This window comes from Taudactylus pleione, unplaced genomic scaffold (genome assembly GCF_031769625.1).
Source record: "Taudactylus pleione unplaced genomic scaffold, aTauple2 ptg000162l, whole genome shotgun sequence".
Lineage (NCBI taxonomy): Eukaryota > Metazoa > Chordata > Amphibia > Anura > Myobatrachidae > Taudactylus > Taudactylus pleione.
In genome coordinates, this window is record NW_028284564.1 from 13392003 (window position 1) to 13412408 (window position 20406).

Genomic DNA, 20406 nt, shown 5'->3' on the forward strand with positions numbered 1-20406 from the left:
AATACTTGTGCTTTGGAACCACAGATTCCAGGTCTAAGTCTTTATTTACTGTATGACTGCGTACGCAAATTAGCGTCATCCTTAGAAGGTATAGGCAGGTTATTAGAAGGTATAGGAAGGTGTGTATAGAGGTTCTGATCCAGTATCGTTAGTTGGGGGCTCGTAGTGAAGTCACTTACCTGCTCACACGGTACATATGGCTATCGATATTTCAGCAAAGGGTGGAGTGGCCACATGCAGGGTTTGCCTGCAACCGATTTGTGCTGAAAGATCGCTATCCATCTCCATGTGAATCAAGGAAGCTGACTAGAATCCAGGGACAAGTTTGTTTTCCTCTGCTGATAGAACCTTACGTTTAAAGGGGTGCCGCAGTACTGAGTACGCGGCTAAGTCGCAGGATTGCGCATAGAAAAGACGCACTTTTGTGTACGCAGCTAAAAGTTGTCATACGGTTGTGTGGTAGTCGCATTATTGTGTATGCGACTGGTCGCACAATAGATTATACGTACTTCCGGTTGTGCTGTCACGTGTTTGAACAAAGCCATTGAGGTTTACATTTTTTTTATTTAATTATTACCAATATCTGGGTTAACGGAATGGGAGCAGCGCAAACAGTAGAGATGTTAGACAATGATGTGCTGCTAATGGAGGCGCCGATCGGATCCGCTCGTCGTATTATGCATACTAAGTATGGTACTTATGCGATAAGGTATTGTGATGTATGGTTTAAAATGACGATGAAGAGTGTTAGACCGTTTCCCAGAATTGGTAGTTTTGATAAAAATGTGTTAGATAATGTCCGGGATCACATCAGTCTGATGCGCTCCCGAGAGAAAAAGGTTAAATATTTTGAATGTTTAAAACTGTGGCAGCATGAAGGGGATGCGTGGCTTAAAAATGTGCAAACGACGCAAACTAGCGTCGTGAGCACATTGCCAGAAAATACATCCACGGCGCTAAATTGCAATACGGGCGAGCCGCAAAATGGCGCGCCCTTGCGGCAAGGTAGCGTCCTGGAGAGTATTGACGGCAGTTCACGCTCACCTCCCCCACCTTATGTGGATGGAGGTGCAAGTACAGTTACCAAAAATACCCAGAAAATACATCCACGGCGCTAAATTGCAATACGGGCGAGCCGCAAAATGGCGCGCCCGTGCGGCAAGGTAGCGTCCTGGAGAGTATTGACGGCAGTTCACGCTCACCTCCCCCACCTTATGTGGATGGAGGTGCAAGTACAGTTACCAAAAATACCCATAAAAATGTAACAAGCAACTTGTACCCTCTCTTAAGCAACTATAAAGAACATGTTCATGATGTGGATGATGAGCCTATTGTAATGTCTGCCATTTCCCATGCTGTACAAATGATAGATGCGGCATCACCACAATCACGAGTGGTGCCGCCATCTCCATCGGTAACAGCAAGGGAAGTGTTAATGCCCTCTGCACCCATAGAGGAAGTTGTTCATACCATACGCAGCAGCAGCAGACTAAACCCCCAGCCAGGTAACCAGGTCAAAGGTAGCAGCGCTACCGGTCTGCCTCCCATTCGGACAATAACTGTTCCAAATCGAAATGCAGATGCAAACGGTATAGTGCCCACGAGGAAAGTAGTAATGCATTGTCCTTGGACAAGAGCAGAACTAAATTCCATCATAAATGATTTCCCCGATCCCAAAAAGGAATCAGCCAAATGTCAAAGATTTTTGAGAAATTTGGGTAGTTCACATGAACCCACTAATAAAGATTGGTGTGTGGTGTTAAGGGCCTGTCTACCACGCAATACCGACGTGACAAAATTTATCACGGATTGTGTATTGGATGGTGTCGTTCCCTTAACAGACCAAGTAAACCAAGGTAACATTTCCCGAATTGTAACTCAATTGGGTATATATTTTCCAGTAGTAGTTAACTGGAACAAAATTTTCAACATTAAGCAGAAGGAGAGTGAATCTGCAGAAGATTATTGCGACCAGGCTCTGCAGGCACCCAGTACACTGGGATAGAGGATATTAAAGATAGCACTCACCACAGGGGAATGATAGACACGATTCTCGTGGACGGTCTGAAGGAGAGTTTAAAAACCCGGGTTCAGACCTCACAGCCTGGTTGGCGGGGACTCACAATAGACACCCTCATAGATACCGCCATCGAACATGATAAAAACATCTCCAAGAAGAGAGAAGCCCAGAGCGAAAAACTAATGGCTGTCAGTATACAAGCTCAGGAGGGAATGACATCACAGCCAACAGACACACTTGCACTTGCACACACACTCACATCTGAACAAGTATGTGCCCTCACTAATCCCACACATCTATAAGCACAACTCTATCCCACTAACCCGACACAACCACAGGTCCCATACTACCCGCCAACTTCTTATCCCCTACAATACCCTTACCCTCCCTATCCTTACCCATATCCACCACCTTTACCCTCTGCGCAAACCTCACAACAGCACGTCTTCACCCGATACACGAACATGTTTTAACTGTAAACAACCAGGACACTTAAGTAGAAACTGTACAGTAAAAAGAGTAGGAACCCCAAATCAGGGGAGACCTGGATATCCCCATAAGGGATATGCACAGAGGCCAGCAAGTGTCCAGCAGGCACCAGCTCCAATTGTGGCCGTAAATGCTTTATTGGAGAATGGTAGCCAACGCTAGGGGTCAGGTCATACCTGTAGTCTACAGATAGTCAGGTTAACGGGAAGTACTAGGGAAGAACCGGTAATGATGGTTGATGTAGCTGGTACTGAATATCCTTTTCTTGTAGACACAGGGGCGACCAGGTCAGTGATAAAATCTCCCGTTAATTTACAGGTGACCAATGAGACAGTACCAACAATGGGTGTAACAGGTAAAGTGGAACATTATCCTTTAACAAAGTCCACAGAGGTTACTATTGGGCCGTTGCATACCAGGCATTCTTTTCTTCTGGCTGCTGCGGCTCCTACTAACCTACTGGGCAGAGACTTGTTATGTAAGATGGGATGTGTTATATATTGCACCCCTGATGGTGTATTTTTAGATATCCCAGAGAGAATGGTATACGAGGTGCGGGATATGTTAGACACTCCTCAAAGGATAATGTATCACTCTACAGTTTTAATTGAAACTCCATCACAGGTAGATGAAATGTTGTCCCTAATTCCAGATTCCCTTTGGACTAAAGATGGGCAGGACACTGGATTAATGGCAAACGTAAGCCCCATAATGGTAAATTTAAAAAGCGGTAGGCAAGCTCCAAAAATTCCCCAGTACCCACTAAAACAGGAGGTAGAATTAGAGGTTTTCCCAATAATTGAGTGATTATTGCAACAGGGAATTTTAGTTCGTACAGCTAGTGTAGCCAACAGTCCCATCTTTCCAGTGAAGAAGAGTGGTGGGAGGGGTTATAGGCTGGTACAAGACCTTAGAGGTGTTAATAAGGTAGTAGAGAGCCAATTCCCGGTAGTGCCAAATCCAGCTGTCATTCTGATGCAGATCCCACCAAATGCAACCCATTTCACTGTCATTGACCTCTGTTCTGCTTTCTTCTCTGTGCCTCTCCATCCTGACTGTCAGTATCTATTCGCATTTACATACAGAGGTTTACAATACACATGGACACGGTTACCCCGCGGTTTCATAGACAGCCCCAGTATCTTCTCCCAGGCATTGCACGACTGTTTACAATCTTTTCAACCTGCCAATGGATCTGTTCTAATTCAATATGTGGACAATTTATTGCTATGTTCTGACTCGTTTATGTCATGTTTGAATGATACTAAACTTTTGTTACTTCATCTCTCGCAAACAGGACACAAGGTGGCTAAGGACAAACTACAGCCGTGCCAATCCAGAGTAAAATATTTGGGACACTGCCTGATCCAGGGGTTACGACATCTTACTACAGATAGAATCCAGGCCATACAAAACATGACACTGCCGCAGAATCAACAGCAAATTCGTACTTTCTTGGAAATGTGTGGATACTGTAGAATGTGGATTCCAGGTTTTTCTATTTTGGCCTTACCTTTACAGGAATTAGTCTCTTCCTCAAAGCCTGATCGTGTCGTACACACAGAGGAATCAGAACAGGCTTTCCTTAATCTTAAGGATAGTCCGACAAGAGCTCCTGCATTGGGATTACCTGATTATGAAAAACCTTTTGATTTGTATTGTACGGAAGCCCATGGTTGTGCTGCAGGTGTCCTTACACAAAAACATGGTGATGCCAGTAGGCCCGTAGCATACTACAGTGCCCAATTGGACACTGTGGCAAGATCACTCCCCGCCTGTTTGAGAAGTGTAGCAGCTACCGCTCTATTGGTGAGTAAAGGTGAGGACGTAATATTAGGCCATGATATGATTGTCTACACTCCCCATGCTGTATCTGCTCTGTTGAACTCAGCTCAAACCAGGCACGTCTCCTCGGCTAGGTTCACCAAATGGAAACTAGCTCTAATCGCTCCTGCAAATATTACTGTTAAACGTTCCAGTACACTGAATCCAGCAACATACCTACCATATGTACAACATTATGTACAAAGGGTGGAAGGAGAGGAGTTGCTGGCAGGAGGTGAGTTCGGCAGACATAATGATACGCACGATTGTATGACATATCTGAATCAGACCTTTACTGCTAGACCTGACATACATGACACACCTTTAGAGAATGTGGATGTAACTTTTTATACAGATGGGAGTTGTCATAGAAGAACAGACACAGGTGAATTATGTACAGGTTATGCTGTTGTAAATGACACAGACATCATAGAAGCTAAACCTCTTGGTCCTCCTCACTCAGCCCAGGTGGCAGAGTTAGTAGCACTGACTAGAGCATGTGAACTGGCAGCAGGCAAATCTGCTAACATTTACACTGACTCGAGGTACGCGTTCGGGGTGGTGCACGATTTTGGGGCTCTATGGCGTCTGAGAAATTTTATGACAGCAGCAGGCACACCAGTTGCACATTCCCGACACATAAAACATCTTTTAGAAGCAATCCAACTGCCCAAAGCGGTGTCAGTAATTAAATGCAAAGCCCACACATGTGAGGATGACCCGGTGTCACTGGGCAACAACAGAGCTGATGAAGCTGCAAAATGGGCAGCAGGGTTAAAAGTGTTTTCTCCAACTGAAACAATTATGTCATTTCAAACAATTGATATGCTGAAATTAATTGAGATGCTAAAGTTGTGTTCAATTCAGGAAAAATCCATTTGGAAGTCCAAGGGAAGTGGGCAAGAGTCCTCTGGGCTCTGGAGGGACGGACATGGTAAGCCAGTAGCCCCCATGACATATTACCCCAGCCTGGCTGAGGCAGCACACGGCCTGACTCATCTGGGTAAACAGGGTATGTGCAAGTTGGTGAGGGCATACTGGTGTGCACCAGGTTTTTCTTCACAAGCAGAAAAGATAGCAATGTCCTGTCTGACCTGCTTGAGAAAGAACATAGGGAAAGAGATCCCTACCGAACCGTCCCACATTCCACCGACTGATGGACCTTTCCAGGTGATACAAATTGATTTCATCCAATTACCACCCTGCAGGAACCTTAAGTATGTATTAGTGTGCACAGATGTATTTTCTAACTGGGTTGAGGCCTACCCAGCGGCCACTAATACTGCTGCGTTTACTGCCAAGAAAATAGTTCAGGAATTTGTATGCAGGTATGGTATCCCTAAAATCATCGAGAGTGATAGGGGTACCCATTTCACAGGTGATGTTTTTCAAAATATGTGTAAGCTGATGGGTATTAATAGCTGACTTCATACCCCCTACCGACCGCAAGCCAGTGCCAAGGTAGAGAGGATGAATGGGACTATTAAAAATAAGCTAAGTAAAATCATGGCAGAGACTGGACTAGGATGGCCAGAAGCGTTACCTTTGGTCCTACATAGCATAAGGACCACTCCTAGACCTCCTCTCAATCTGTCCCCATTTGAAATATTGTTCTGTAGACAACCTCATTTGATTATAAGTCCACAGGAAGACCTGAAGGGTAACAATGAGGTAACTGTAAAGTATCTTATATCAATGAGTAATCAGTTAAAGCAACAGCAGCAGAAACTGAAATTGTTGTCTAATGATATGCCTGAAACTAACTGTCATGATGTTGAACCAGGAGAATATGTAATGATTCAGGTTGTTTGACTGATAGGTGGGAAGGTCCGTATCAGGTGCTGCTGATGAGTACTACATCTTTGAAGGTGGCCGAGAGAGATACCTGGGTCCATTCCACTCACTGCAAAAAGGTCAATCAACCAGTGAAGAAACAAGTTGGAGACAAGGCTGATAGTGTGGACCTGTCGCTCGTGAGCTTGTTCCGGGAGGATTGAACAGGTTGTAGTGAGATACCTGAACAGAAAGAAATCTGCAGGTCTTGTTGTGACAATGACCGGCCTGCTGTGTTCATTTTCATATTCTCTTTTAGAGTGTTCACCATCTTGGTCGGTTCGGGAGTATCCAGTTTCTGTTATGGGAGACCGATCAAGGAAATGGGAGCTGATGGCAGTGCTGATGGAGTGGAGTCAGGAGGAGTGCAATGCCAATCATGGGAGTGTCTGATCAACCTTAGTACTGTTATTGTTAAGAGAGCTATCATCCCGGATACTCGGGGAAGAAGTGGAGGTTTATCGTCTGAAGATTCCTGTATTTGTGAGCTTTGTGGGTCCCTAGTTGATGATAACTGTATCCAACGGTACCAACCTAAATATAGCCCGTACTGGGGTGGGTATCCTTTAGAGGATTATCATAGCATGGTAGGCAAAGTGTTCAATCAAACTGATTGCTGGGTGTGTTCACATGTGCCACAGGGACAGCATAATGTAGGGTTAGTGCCATTTCTGCTGAAATCCATGGAAATTTTGGAATTGCAAAAAGGGAAAACCTTGGATGGAAAATTTCTCTCATCCAAACCACCTCATTTCAAACTCCATCAATTCCAAGTAGATAGATCACTTTTGTGCTTAAACATAACCAACCCCAATAGACCCAGGAGTTGGGAAGTGACGGGGAATAATCAGACGATGACCTTCTCACAAAGAGCTGATAATGAGTCCATAAACCATGATCTGTTACGCTCCATTAAGTCTGGTGGGAAACATTTTAGGTATCGGTATACATTGAGTTCCACCAAAGAAATTATTGGTAAGGTGCCAAATGGTTATTGTGCTAAGATAATACAACCAGAATCTTGCATGTACCAGATGGAAGACCCAGAAATAGGATTGTTTGCAAGGGAAATGTGCTTAATGATAATGATGCATACCATTCCTTATGTTCTCCCTGATAATGTATATTTCATATGTGGAAGAAAAGCGTATAAATGGCTCTCCCCGAGTTCCGAAGGTTTGTGTTACCTGGGAAGAGTAGTCCCAGAAGTTATGACCCTCACACATGTTGACATGCTGGGTATACATAAAAATACACCGTCACCATATGTTCACACACAATATGAACATAGAGGCAAAAGAAATATGATACCTGGTGACGTACATAAAGCCACTCAGTTAATCAGTGAGACAACTGGCTTTCAAGTTTTAGTCGCATTGGATCCCACCAGGATCGCTCGGGGTACATAAAATTTTAGATATATCCAGGAACTTGCTAAATTGATAGATAATATCACCGAGATGTACGATGACACATTCAGGTATACAGGGAGAGAATTGCAAGCGTACAAAAAAGAACTGGTGCAACACAGGCTAGTGCTGAATTATTTAACTGCTGTTACTGCAGGATATTGCGTAACATTGGCCACCCAGTTCGGAGTAAAATGTTGCACCTATGTCACCAATGATACAAGCGACCCCAAGGAGGTGACAGACCGGAAGATGGATGAAATTCTGCAGCTAAAATGGGAGTTTCGTAAGAACCATAACGCTTCAGTGGCTGAAGTAGGGGAGAAGATAGAAGGATGGGTTTCATGGCTGAACCCAGTGAAATGGTTCTCAGGTCTAGGGGAATGGGTCCAGAAAGTGATCGCCAGCATAGGCAAGTTCTTGATCCTTATACTAATTGTCATCATAATAATTGGCATATGCATCCGGTGTGTTCCTATTGTGTTGAAGTGTGGAAAATGTAAAAACAGAGTAAAACGTAAGAACGAAACTATGATGGTGGTCAGTAATGACAATATGTATACCGAGGTAAATATAGAACAGCATTACAACCCTGAACTAGGAAATACTATCGTTTGATGTATTATATTTAGACATGCATAGAATGTATTATTGAAATGTTATTTATAGAACACCTCAGATAACGTAAAGTCTCAATTCCCCTTCAAGACTGCTTTTATAAGACTGGTGCATTCCCACACCTTTCACATGATCTTCCAAGATCCGCGGTGTGCGTATAATAGTAGTTTTATGTCCCCATCCAGAGACACATTATTGATGGATTAAGAACCACCTTGTGCCATACCACAATAACACTAAATAATATGTAAATGTAAGTCTAAATTAAATTCTAATAGCAGATTGTGATAGCATGTTGTTTGCTATCAAAGGGTGGACTGTCGAAGCTGAGTAATCGGCTGAGACAAGTTCAGTTTAAAATTGAATCGCGGCGACGCCATCTTGCGACTAGCCGCAAGACGCCATCTTGAAAATGAGATCGCAAGACGCCATTTTGCGAATGGCCGCCTAAGCGCCATTTTAGATAAACTCACTTTTTAGTACATGTGGCGATAATACTATTAGCACCATGCGATTGCATCTCCCATCATTTCTCATATACACAATAATACACATAATAGCGCTGTTAACTAGTCGCATATTAGCGAATGCACAAGACCCCGAATGAAAACACCGTTTAGTAGCTAAATGCGCATGCATCCGCACCAAGTTAACTAGCGTCTTCATATCAAACCCTGTACACTCACACATTACATATTCACTTACAAGGTTCCATTAGCTTTAAGATATACGATTTAAGTTGGTTCAGTTAATCTAAATGCTGTGAAATAAAGATATTTGATAACTAAGGTTTTATACATGCTAAACAAGCCGTGTTTGGTTTTGTATTGATGCGTACTCTTTCCACAGTATTCCGGTGTTATCGGTGGGGAGATCGCATCATGCATTCTCAAGTTATGGATCGCAGAGACTTCAAGCAACAAAATGTATTAACTGTTAGGATGTTACAGGGAGCGGGAACGGAGAGACCCCCAGCTTTTAGAGGCAGGGAGAGTCTATTTGAACCAGCCTGTTAAATGCTCCGTAACAGATGGATCTACCTTGGGAACCAATACCATCAGCAACAAACGTCTCTATTGTTTTGTCCATTCCTGGGGGGTATAAATATGTGTGCTCAAACACTGGGTTTTTAGTCTTCGTGCTGCATGCTGATAGACGAGGGGTTTCTTGCTGATGCCTAACACCTGGTACCGGAAGCACTGCGTATGTATACTGTACTTGGGTCTGTATAATTCCTTTTGCGCCTAAATTGTGTCTGGATCAATTGTATGTAACTGTCTGAACTTTTACTTGAATAATACTTGTGCTTAGGAACCACAGATTCCAGGTCTAAGTCTGTATTTACTGTATGACTGCGTACGCAAATTAGCGTCATCCTTAGAAGGTATAGGCAGATTATTAGAAGGTATAGGAAGGTGTGTATAGAGGTTCTGATCCAGTATCGTTAGTGTACTACCAGGGGGGTATTACTACAGGGGGCACTAAAAGGGGGGATTACCACTGGGGGTACTTCCAGGGGGGGATTACTACTGGGGGCACTAAAAGGGAGGGATTACCACTGGGGGCACTACCAGGGGGGGATTACTACTGGAGGCACTGAAAGGGGGGATTACCACTGGGGGAACTACCAGGAGGGATTACTACTGGGAGCACAACCAGGGGGAATTACTACTGGGGGCACTACCAGCTGCTGCCATTCCCCACCCTAGGCTTATACTTGAGTCAATAAGTTTTCCCAGTTTTTTGTGGTAAAAGTAGGTACCTCGGCTTATATTCGGGTCGACTTATACTCGAGTATATACGGTAAATTCCCTAACAACAACCTGCAAGAGTTTTAAAGAAGTTTGGATGTAGTTTAAATCTTTATAGAAACTCAAATTATATCTTGAAACATGGATAGTAGGCAGAGATTTCCATGTTAGGCGTGACTGGGAACTCTAAAGTTCTATAGTACATTATTAGGGGTGTTACCTTTAAATATCTATTTTACATTTTAACTACTGTAAGCAGATTCAGCGCTTCTATTATATTAGTGAGCTCTTCTATTATATTAGTGAGCTCTTCTATATTAGTGAGCACTTCTATTATATTAGTGAGCTCTTCTTTATATTAGTGAGCCCTTCTATTATATTAGTGAGCTCTTCTTTATATTAGTGAGCGCTTCTATTATATTAGTGAGCTCTTCTATTATATTAGTGAGCGCTTCTATTATATTAGTAAGCGCTTCTATTATATTAGTGAGCTCTTCTATAGTAGTAAGCACTTCTATTATATTAGTGAGCTCTTCTATTATATTAGTGAGCGCTTCTATTTTATTAGTGAGCGCTTCTATGAAATTAGTAAGTGCTTCTATTGTATTAGTGAGCTCTTCTATGATATTAGTGAGCTCTTGACTGGAAATTTATTTAGAATAAAGACTTTACATTTTTAAAAATCAGTCACAATGTTTCTGTAATAATAGGGAGTACTTTATGGCCGAAGGGACCCTGCTCCTAGGAGCTTAGATTGTAAGCTCCTAGGAGCAGGGTCCTCCTCCCCACTGTCTGACAGCTTTCTTCTTTAGCACTTCTATGACAGCCTTCACCTTCAGAGATGTATTGTGTATGGAGAATTGTGTTGCTAATTGTTACTTGTGCTCTGTTTATAACTTGGTTACTGCATTGTAATGTAATGTTCTGTGTACCCTTTACTGTATGTACTGCGCTGCGGACAACTTGTGGCGCCCTATAAATAAAATGTAATAATAATAATAATTCAACAGTGGTCTACAATACATCTGTACATGAACCATGTATGTAGTTTTACTAAAACAATCCTTTACATTTACACAGCTACCACAATGAGGTAACATTTGTATAAAAAAACAATAATATGTAAGTATATCCTATTGGTTATATAAATGACATTATACAACATAAATAAAGGTGATAAAGCCAAATGTATCTTTCTGTACACTAATTTAATAACTACGGCACTCTCACTCCATTATACAATTTACTGGATATAAAGAGAAGTGCAAATATATCTGTTTGCATTAGACAAACTAAAGTGTTGCACAATGAACACCATAGTAAACATAGTAAACACCAGTGTTTTATTCGCACTATTTATTTCTGAATCATCATTAGTATAGCTCCCAAATATTACATAGTGATTTATGGAGAATGTCGAATCATTCACATCAGTCCCTGCCGCGGGTGTGGTATGCTATATTTACAGCCACCACATCGACCAGAGCTGTAACAAGATGGCAGTGTGCTCTGTGTGGCCCTACCCCTAAATCTGTGACATCATGATATCAAGCCTTGGAAGGGAGGGGGGTCACCGGCTCTGAGAGTAGAACACAGCCTGAAGTGTCCTGGCAGCTCTACTGGCTGCAGGGTACCCCAAACCCTCCCTAGTAATGCTTAACCCTAAACCCGCACCCCGCAGTCTAACCCTAACCTCTCTCCACTGCTCTAATCCTCCTCCAGAATAAACCTAATTTCAACATTTTGACAATGTCGATATTCTGACACTTTGAAAGTCAACATTTGACATCACAACTTTCGACATTGTGAATGTCGACCTAACGACTACACCCCCGTTGCAGTAGAGCTTACAGTCTTAATTCTCTATCTGGGACAAACCTGAACCATATACACTGTAACTCTACACAAATAGGTACTGGCCAAGAACAGCACCAACTCTAACCACTGTCACAGTCTACGGTATATAAGAGATGACAAGAGTATAAATTGAATTTGTATATGTAAATATATACAGTAAATATATATATATATATATATATATATATATATATATATTCTCCAATTAATAATATGCTGTCTGCAAACACTTTTTCATTCAGTGTATGCTCTTATAGTTCCAAAAATTATTTATTATTATTCTCTATTCTGGAATACCAAAGTCTTTTACCCACTGGCTACAACATTTTGACACTAGGAGAAGTGTGTACATGGGTTAAAAAATGTAACTTATTCCAATGATCTCAGAGAAGCATGTACTTTCAGTCATAGAACATTTATGGTACAGCTGTGTTTCTTGCATGCTGCCTGTCCTACTGGGATCATTGAATTGTCCTCAATAGCCATTTTGACTGCAAGTGTAAGGTGATCGCATCTGACTTGCGGTGTCAGTGGCGTTTTACTACTGCCAGTGGGTAGGCACCCTAAGGGTTATATGCAGTGAGCTGCAGCGTTATGTCAACATTGTCAAATTTATAGAAATACTTCTATGCTTTACGGGCAGAGTGACAACTAATTCTGCAACATTAGCAGCAATGCCAACTCTGTGACACAAGCAGCAATGACAACTCTGTGACACTAGCAGCAATGCCAACTCTGTGACACTAGCAACAGTACTAACTCTGTGACCCTAGAAACTTGTTGTGGAAAAATCCCGCACCAGTATCCAGAAAACTGGATTCGTATTATATCATACTATCTTATATAACTTTTAGGTTCAAAACCTCATAATAGCAATCATCTTCATATATATTGGGAATAATTTACCTCCAATATAATTATCTTTATTAGTCTTATCAAATTTATGAGGGTGCTACCTTGATGCTATATAACATGGACAAAATATTCAAGAAGAAAGAAAGCATCCTATATGGTGCACTCAGAACCAACCTATTCTAAAACTTATACTTTTATTGGTATATAATAAATTTAACTCTGTGACCCTAGCAGCAATACCAACTATGTAACACTAGCAGCAATACCAACTCTGTGACACTAGCAACAGTACTAACTCTGTAAAACTAGCAGCAATACCAACTCTGTGACACTAGCAACAGTACTAACTCTGTAACACTAGCAGCAATACCAACTCTGTGACACTAGCAGCAGTACTAACTCTGTAACACTAGCAGCAATACCAACTCTGTGACACTAGCAGCAGTACTAACTCTGTAACACTAGCAGCAATACCAACTCTGTGACACTGGCAGCAATACCAACTCTGTGACACTAGCAGTGATACCAACTCTGTGACACTAGCAACAGTACTAACTCTGTGACACTAGCAGCAATACCAACTCTGTGACACTAGCAGCAATATCAACTCTGTAACACTAGCAACAGTACTAACTCTGTAACACTAGCAGCAATATCAACTCTGTGACACTAGCAACAGTACTAACTCTGTAACACTAGCAGCAATACCAACTCTGTGACACTAGCAACAGTACTAACTCTGTAACACTAGCAGCAATACCAACTCTGTAACACTAGCAACAGTACTAACTCTGTAACACTAGCAGCAATATCAACTCTGTGACACTAGCAACAGTACTAACTCTGTAACACTAGCAGCAATACCAACTCTGTGACACTAGCAACAGTACTAACTCTGTGACACTAGCAGCAATACCAATTCTGTGACACTAGTAGCAATACCAACTCTGTAACACTAGCAGCAATACCAACTTTGTAACACTAGCAGCAATACCAACAGTACTAACTCTGTAACACTAGCAGCAATACCAACTCTGTAACACTAGCAGCAATACCAACTCTGTGACACTAGCAGCAATACCAACAGTACTAACTCTGTGACACTAGTAGCAATACCAACTCTGTGACACTAGCAGCAATACCAACAGTACTAACTCTGTAACACTAGCAGCAATACCAACTCTGTGACACTAGCAGCAATACCAACAGTACTAACTCTGTGACACTAGCAGCAATACCAACTATGTGACCCTAGCAGCAATACCAACTCTGTGACACTAGCAGCAATACCAACTCTGTAACACTAGCAGCAATACCAACTCTGTGACACTAGCAGCAATACCAACTCTGTAACACTAGCAACAGTACTAACTCTGTAACACTAGCAGCAATACCAACAGTACTAACTCTGTGACACTAGCAGCAATACCAACTCTGTGACACTAGTAGCAATACCAACTCTGTAACACTAGCAGCAATACCAACTTTGTAACACTAGCAGCAATACCAACAGTACTAACTCTGTGACACTAGCAGCAATACCAATTCTGTGAAACTAGTAGCAATACCAACTCTGTAACACTAGCAGCAATACCAACTTTGTAACACTAGTAGCAATACCAACTCTGTAACACTAGCAGCAATACCAACAGTACTAACTCTGTGACACTAGCAGCAATACCAATTCTGTGACACTAGTAGCAATACCAACTCTGTAACACTAGCAGCAATACCAACTCTGTGACACTAGCAGCAATACCAACAGTACTAACTCTGTGACACTAGTAGCAATACCAACTCTGTGACACTAGCAGCAATACCAACAGTACTAACTCTGTAACACTAGCAGCAATACCAACTCTGTAACACTAGCAGCAATACCAACAGTACTAACTCTGTGACACTAGCAGCAATACCAACTCTGTGACACTAGTAGCAATACCAACTCTGTGACACTAGCAGCAATACCAACTTTGTAACACTAGCAGCAATACCAACAGTACTAACTCTGTGACACTAGCAGCAATACCAATTCTGTGAAACTAGTAGCAATACCAACTCTGTAACACTAGCAGCAATACCAACTTTGTAACACTAGTAGCAATACCAACTCTGTAACACTAGCAGCAATACCAACAGTACTAACTCTGTGACACTAGCAGCAATACCAATTCTGTGACACTAGTAGCAATACCAACTCTGTAACACTAGCAGCAATACCAACTTTGTAACACTAGCAGCAATACCAACAGTACTAACTCTGTGACACTAGCAGCAATACCAATTCTGTGACACTAGTAGCAATACCAACTCTGTAACACTAGCAGCAATACCAACTTTGTAACACTAGCAACAATACCAACAGTACTAACTCTGTAACACTAGCAGCAATACCAACTCTGTGACACTAGCAGCAATACCAACTCTGTGACACTAGCAGCAATACCAACAGTACTAACTCTGTGACACTAGTAGCAATACCAACTCTGTGACACTAGCAGCAATACCAACAGTACTAACTCTGTAACACTAGCAGCAATACCAACAGTACTAACTCTGTGACACTAGCAGCAATACCAACTCTGTGACACTAGCAGCAATACCAATTCTGTGACACTAGCATCAGTACTAACTCTGTAACACTAGCAGCAATACCAACTCTGTGACACTAGCAGCAATACCAACAGTACTAACTCTGTGACACTAGTAGCAATACCAACTCTGTGACACTAGCAGCAATACCAACAGTACTAACTCTGTGACACTAGTAGCAATACCAACTCTGTGACACTAGCAGAAATACCAACAGTACTAACTCTGTGACACTAGTAGCAATACCAACTCTGTGACACTAGCAGCAATACCAACAGTACTAACTCTGTAACACTAGCAGCAATACCAACTCTGTGACACTAGCAGCAATACCAACTCTGTGACACTAGTAGCAATACCAACTCTGTAACACTAGCAGCAATACCAACTCTGTGACACTAGCAACAATACCAACAGTACTAACTATGTGACACTAGCAGCTATACCAACTCTGTGACACTAGTAGCAATACCAACTCTGTGACACTAGCAGCAATACCAACTCTGTGACACTAGCAGCAATACCAACTCTGTAACACTAGCAGCAATGCCAACTCTGTGACACTAGCAGCAATACCAACTCTGTGACACTAGCAGCAATACCAACAGTACTAACTCTGTGACACTAGCAGCAATACCAACTCTGTGACACTAGCAGCAATACCAACAGTACTAACTCTGTGACACTAGCAGCAATACCAACTCTGTGACACTAACAGCAATACCAACAGTACTAACTCTGTGACACTAGCATCAATACCAACTCTGTGACACTAGTAGCAATACCAACTCTGTGACACTAGCAGCAATACCAACTCTGTGACACTAGTAGCAATACCAACTCTGTAACACTAGCAGCAATACCAACTCTGTGACACTAGTAGCAATACCAACAGTACTACCTCTGTGACACTAGAGGCAATACCAACTCTGTGACACTAGCAGCAATACCAACTCTGTGACACTAGCAGCAATACCAACAGTACTAACTCTGTGACACTAGCAGCAATACCAACTCTGTGACACTAGCAGCAATATCAACAGTACTAACTCTGTGACACTAGCAGCAATACCAACTCTGTGACACTAGCAGCAATCCCAACTCTGGGACACTAGTAGCAATACCAACTCTGTGACACTAGCAGCAATACCAACTCTGTGACACTAGTAGCAATACCAATTCTGTAACACTAGCAGCAGTACCAACAGTACTAACTCTGTGACACTAGCAGCAATACCAACTCTGTGACACTAGCAGCAATACCAACTCTGTGACACTAGTAGCAATACCAACTCTGTAACACTAGCAGCAGTACCAACAGTACTAACTCTGTGACAATAGCAGCAATACCAACTCTGTGACACTAGCAGCAATACCAACTCTAACACTAGCAGCAATACCAACAGTACTAACTCTGTGACACTAGCAGCAATACCAACTCTGTGACACTAGCAGCAATACCAACTCTGTGGGAGGAATTCAATTGTTTTGGCGGCGGTAATTCATTTGCTGCTCCATCAGGATGCGATAGTGTGAGAAACCCACTAGTTAGGGCCACAGTTAGCCCCGTCTAAATTTCTGGTTAGGGAGCCTAACCAAAAATTTAGATGACCCGGCTAAATCCGGGGCGAAGAGGGCAATAATTAATGAGCGCCCAGAACAAATGAATTGCAACACTGGGCGCTCATTAATTATCACACCTTAAAAACAATTGAATAGCCCCCAGCGACACTATCAACAATACCAACTCTGTGACACTACCAACAATATTAACTCTATGACACTAGCAATAGTACTAATTTGGTGACACTAGCAATAGCACTAACTTGGTGACACTAACAACAGTTCTAACTGTAACAATAGCAGCAATATCAACTGTGTGACACTAGCAACAGTACCGACTGTGTGACACTACCAGCAATACCAACTCTGTGACACTAGCAATAGCACTAACTCAGTGACACTAGAACCAGTACTAACTCTGTTGGGGTATATATATTAAAGTGAGAGTTTTTAGAAGTGGAGATGTTGCCCATAGCAACCAATCAGATTCTATTTAATATTTAACTAGCACCTATTAGAAGATAATATCTAGAAACTGATTGGTTGCTATGGACAACATCTCCACTTCTAAAAACCCTCACTTTAATAAATTTATCACTGTGACACAAGCAATAGCACTAATTCAGTGACACTAGCAACAGTTCTAACTGTGACACTAGCAGCAATACCAACTGTATGACACTAGCAACATTACAAACTGTGTGACACTAGCAATAGCACTAACTCGGTGACACTAGTAACGGTTCTAACTCTGTGACACTAGAAACAGTACTAACTCTGTGACACTAGCAATAGTACTAACTCTGTGACACTAGCAACAGTACAAACTGTGTGACACTAGCAATAGTACTAACTCTGTGACACTAGCAACAGTACAAACTGTGTGACAAAAGCAATAGCACTAACTCTGTGACACTAGAAACAGTACTAACTCTGTGACACTAGCAACAGTACAAACTGTGTGACACTAGCAATAGCACTAACTCGGTGACACTAGTAACGGTTCTAACTCTGTGACACTAGCAACAGTACAAACTGTGTGACACTAACAATAGCACTAACTCGTGACACTAGTAACGGTTCCAATTCTGTGACACTAGAAACAGTACTAACTCTGTGACACTAGCAATAGTACTAACTCTGTGACACTAGCAATAGTACTAACTCTGTGACACTAGCAACAGTACAAACTGTGTGACACTAGCAACAGTATTAACTCTGTGACACTAGCAATAGTACTAACTCTGTGACACTAGCAACAGTACTAACTCTGTGACACTAGCAATAGTACTAACTCTGTGACACTAGCAACAGTACAAACTGTGTGACACAAGCAATAGCACTAACTCGGTGACACTAGTAACGGTTCTAATTCTGTGACACTAGCAACAATTCTAACTGTGACATTAGCAGCAATACCAACAGTGTAACACTAGCAGCAATACCAACTCGGTGACACCAAACACAGTACTAACTCTGTGACACTAGCAGCAATACTAACAACCACATGGTGATATTGTCCTTCCACATCAATGACAATATATATGACATCAATTTTATCCAATGAGACATGTTATGTGATAAATATAGTAAAGTAAGATAGATATGGAATCGGCATTCCTGTTATCCCCTTACAATGTAAGCAGGGTATTGACTGCTTTCTATTTAAGGAACTCAATAGATAAGTTTATTGGTGCAGATATTAACAGGTCAGTGTGCTCAGGCATTTTATCTGCACCAATTGCGGTGTCTGCATACTCTGGGCTGCACAATCTGGTATACACTCTAATTATACAAAATGTATCCCTGTTCAGGAAGAAAAAATCCTGCCATGTCCTGGTTTCCACAGCATTTATACAAACCAGCATGTGAAGCTATGAAATACTATATAAAGGTGGTTGTACAGTGTACAGTGGCAATGTTGCATGCACCTGCATTCTGACAAACTCCAAGCCTGCACTGCAATAATAATCAGCCCAATAATCACTCCTCCAGTCTGCAGGTCTTCTGATGTGCCTCTCTCTGACCACTTGCAAGATAACTGTCATTATGATAAAAAAAAAAAGAAGCCTCATACCTTATAATACAGGATATGTCACAGTTGCAGAGAGCTTCTTCTGGCTCCTTCAAATCAGGCAGACACTGACATTAACTGAACTGAAAATTCTCTGCACTGCATTCCACTAATAAGAGTATCTTTGGAGGTGGATAGCTGGAAAAGACAGAGACAACTGCTAGTCTTATGTTTGCAGTAGAGAACACAGCCAGCTCCCTACAGCTGCATGCAGTATTGATGAAGTAAGTCAGGATGCAAGCACAGCAAGAATTGTCAAACACTCTGCCCCCTCCCACCTAGTCTATCCCATGGTGTGAGCCAGCTCTACTTCCAAGAGAAGAAATCCCTGGAGTAATAAACCTTGTGTCACTCTCAGGTTAGATAGAAGGAGACTCGCCTACAACAGTGCACCTGATATAAATAGTTACCTATCTCACCTGCAGATGTACTGTGTCAAACTGACTTCAGTATTTATCTTAAGCGTACATCTTATATCTGTACAATAGTACTATGTTGACAGATGATGTCCAAAAATGTGATGGGTATTGTGACTTGTCTAGTATAGTTGCATAGAGTTACAGTATTTTTCAACAAGCATAATTTACTAATACTTAAAAATAGACATTGTGACATGTGGCGCTTATATCAATAACAGAGCCGTAACTAGACTTTTTGGTGCTCTGTGCCAGAAAGAGCATTGGCGCCCCCCTCATTTTTCAAAGGGACATAATGCACCCAAAAAAGGGCCATGGCTACATATGGAAGGGCCAGAAAAGAGATAGGAGAGGCCAGTAGATGCTGGGGATGAAATAAGAGGAAGCTACTAGCAAGAATGATAATAAACAGAAATATGACAGCCCCAAACAGCGCCCCCTGACCTGTGCGATTGCACCGGCCGCACTACCCTAGCTACGGCCCTGATCAATAACATTATTTGTATTGAGAATGACATGGCATGTAGTTTCTCTACATGTACAAGCTGTTTCCTTCTTCATAGTCCCTGGTTTGTCTGTAAGGCTGATAGTGTAACGCTGCCATCTGCAAGATATACAAGGTGTGTACCAAATCTAAAAGTTCATAGAGCTTATTTCATAGTCTTTCTGATCTATCCATGTGGTCACCCCCATTTCTTTCTATTTGGGTGGAGACTTTGACAGAACACACACACACACTAAAGTGGGCAGGAACGGGGTGGAACTAAGTTCCGTCACCTCTAATCGTAGGTGGAACTAGTCCCACCTCCACCAAGTCCCTGCACAGAAGTCCCACAGACAGAGAGACAATTTTTAAGTGATCTAGGGGTCTATTTACTAAGCAGTGTTATGAGACAGAGTGAAAAGTGATAAGTCTGTGATAATGTGCCAGCCAATCAGCTCCCAACTGTAATTTTTCAAACACAGCCTGTGAGATGACAGTTGGGAGCTGATTGGCTGGCACCTTATCACAGACTTATCACTTTTCACTCTGTCTCTTAACACTGCTTAGTAAATAGACCCCCAAGTCTCAGCTGATGGCAAGAGTGCTAAAAAAGCATCTAAA

At 42.0% G+C, this 20406-nt stretch overlaps 1 protein-coding gene across 1 annotated transcript in view; it reads right to left on the reverse strand.

The window, feature by feature from the left end:
* The window catches only part of AIFM3 (AIF family member 3), a 114242-nt gene extending 95169 nt beyond the window's left edge, over window positions 1-19073 (reverse strand). Inside the window, exon 1 of the mRNA XM_088475119.1 lies at window positions 18889-19073. The gene's annotated coding sequence lies outside the window, so the exon portion shown is untranslated. The remainder of the gene's footprint in view (window positions 1-18888) is intronic.
* Window positions 19074-20406: the final 1333 nt, after the last annotated feature.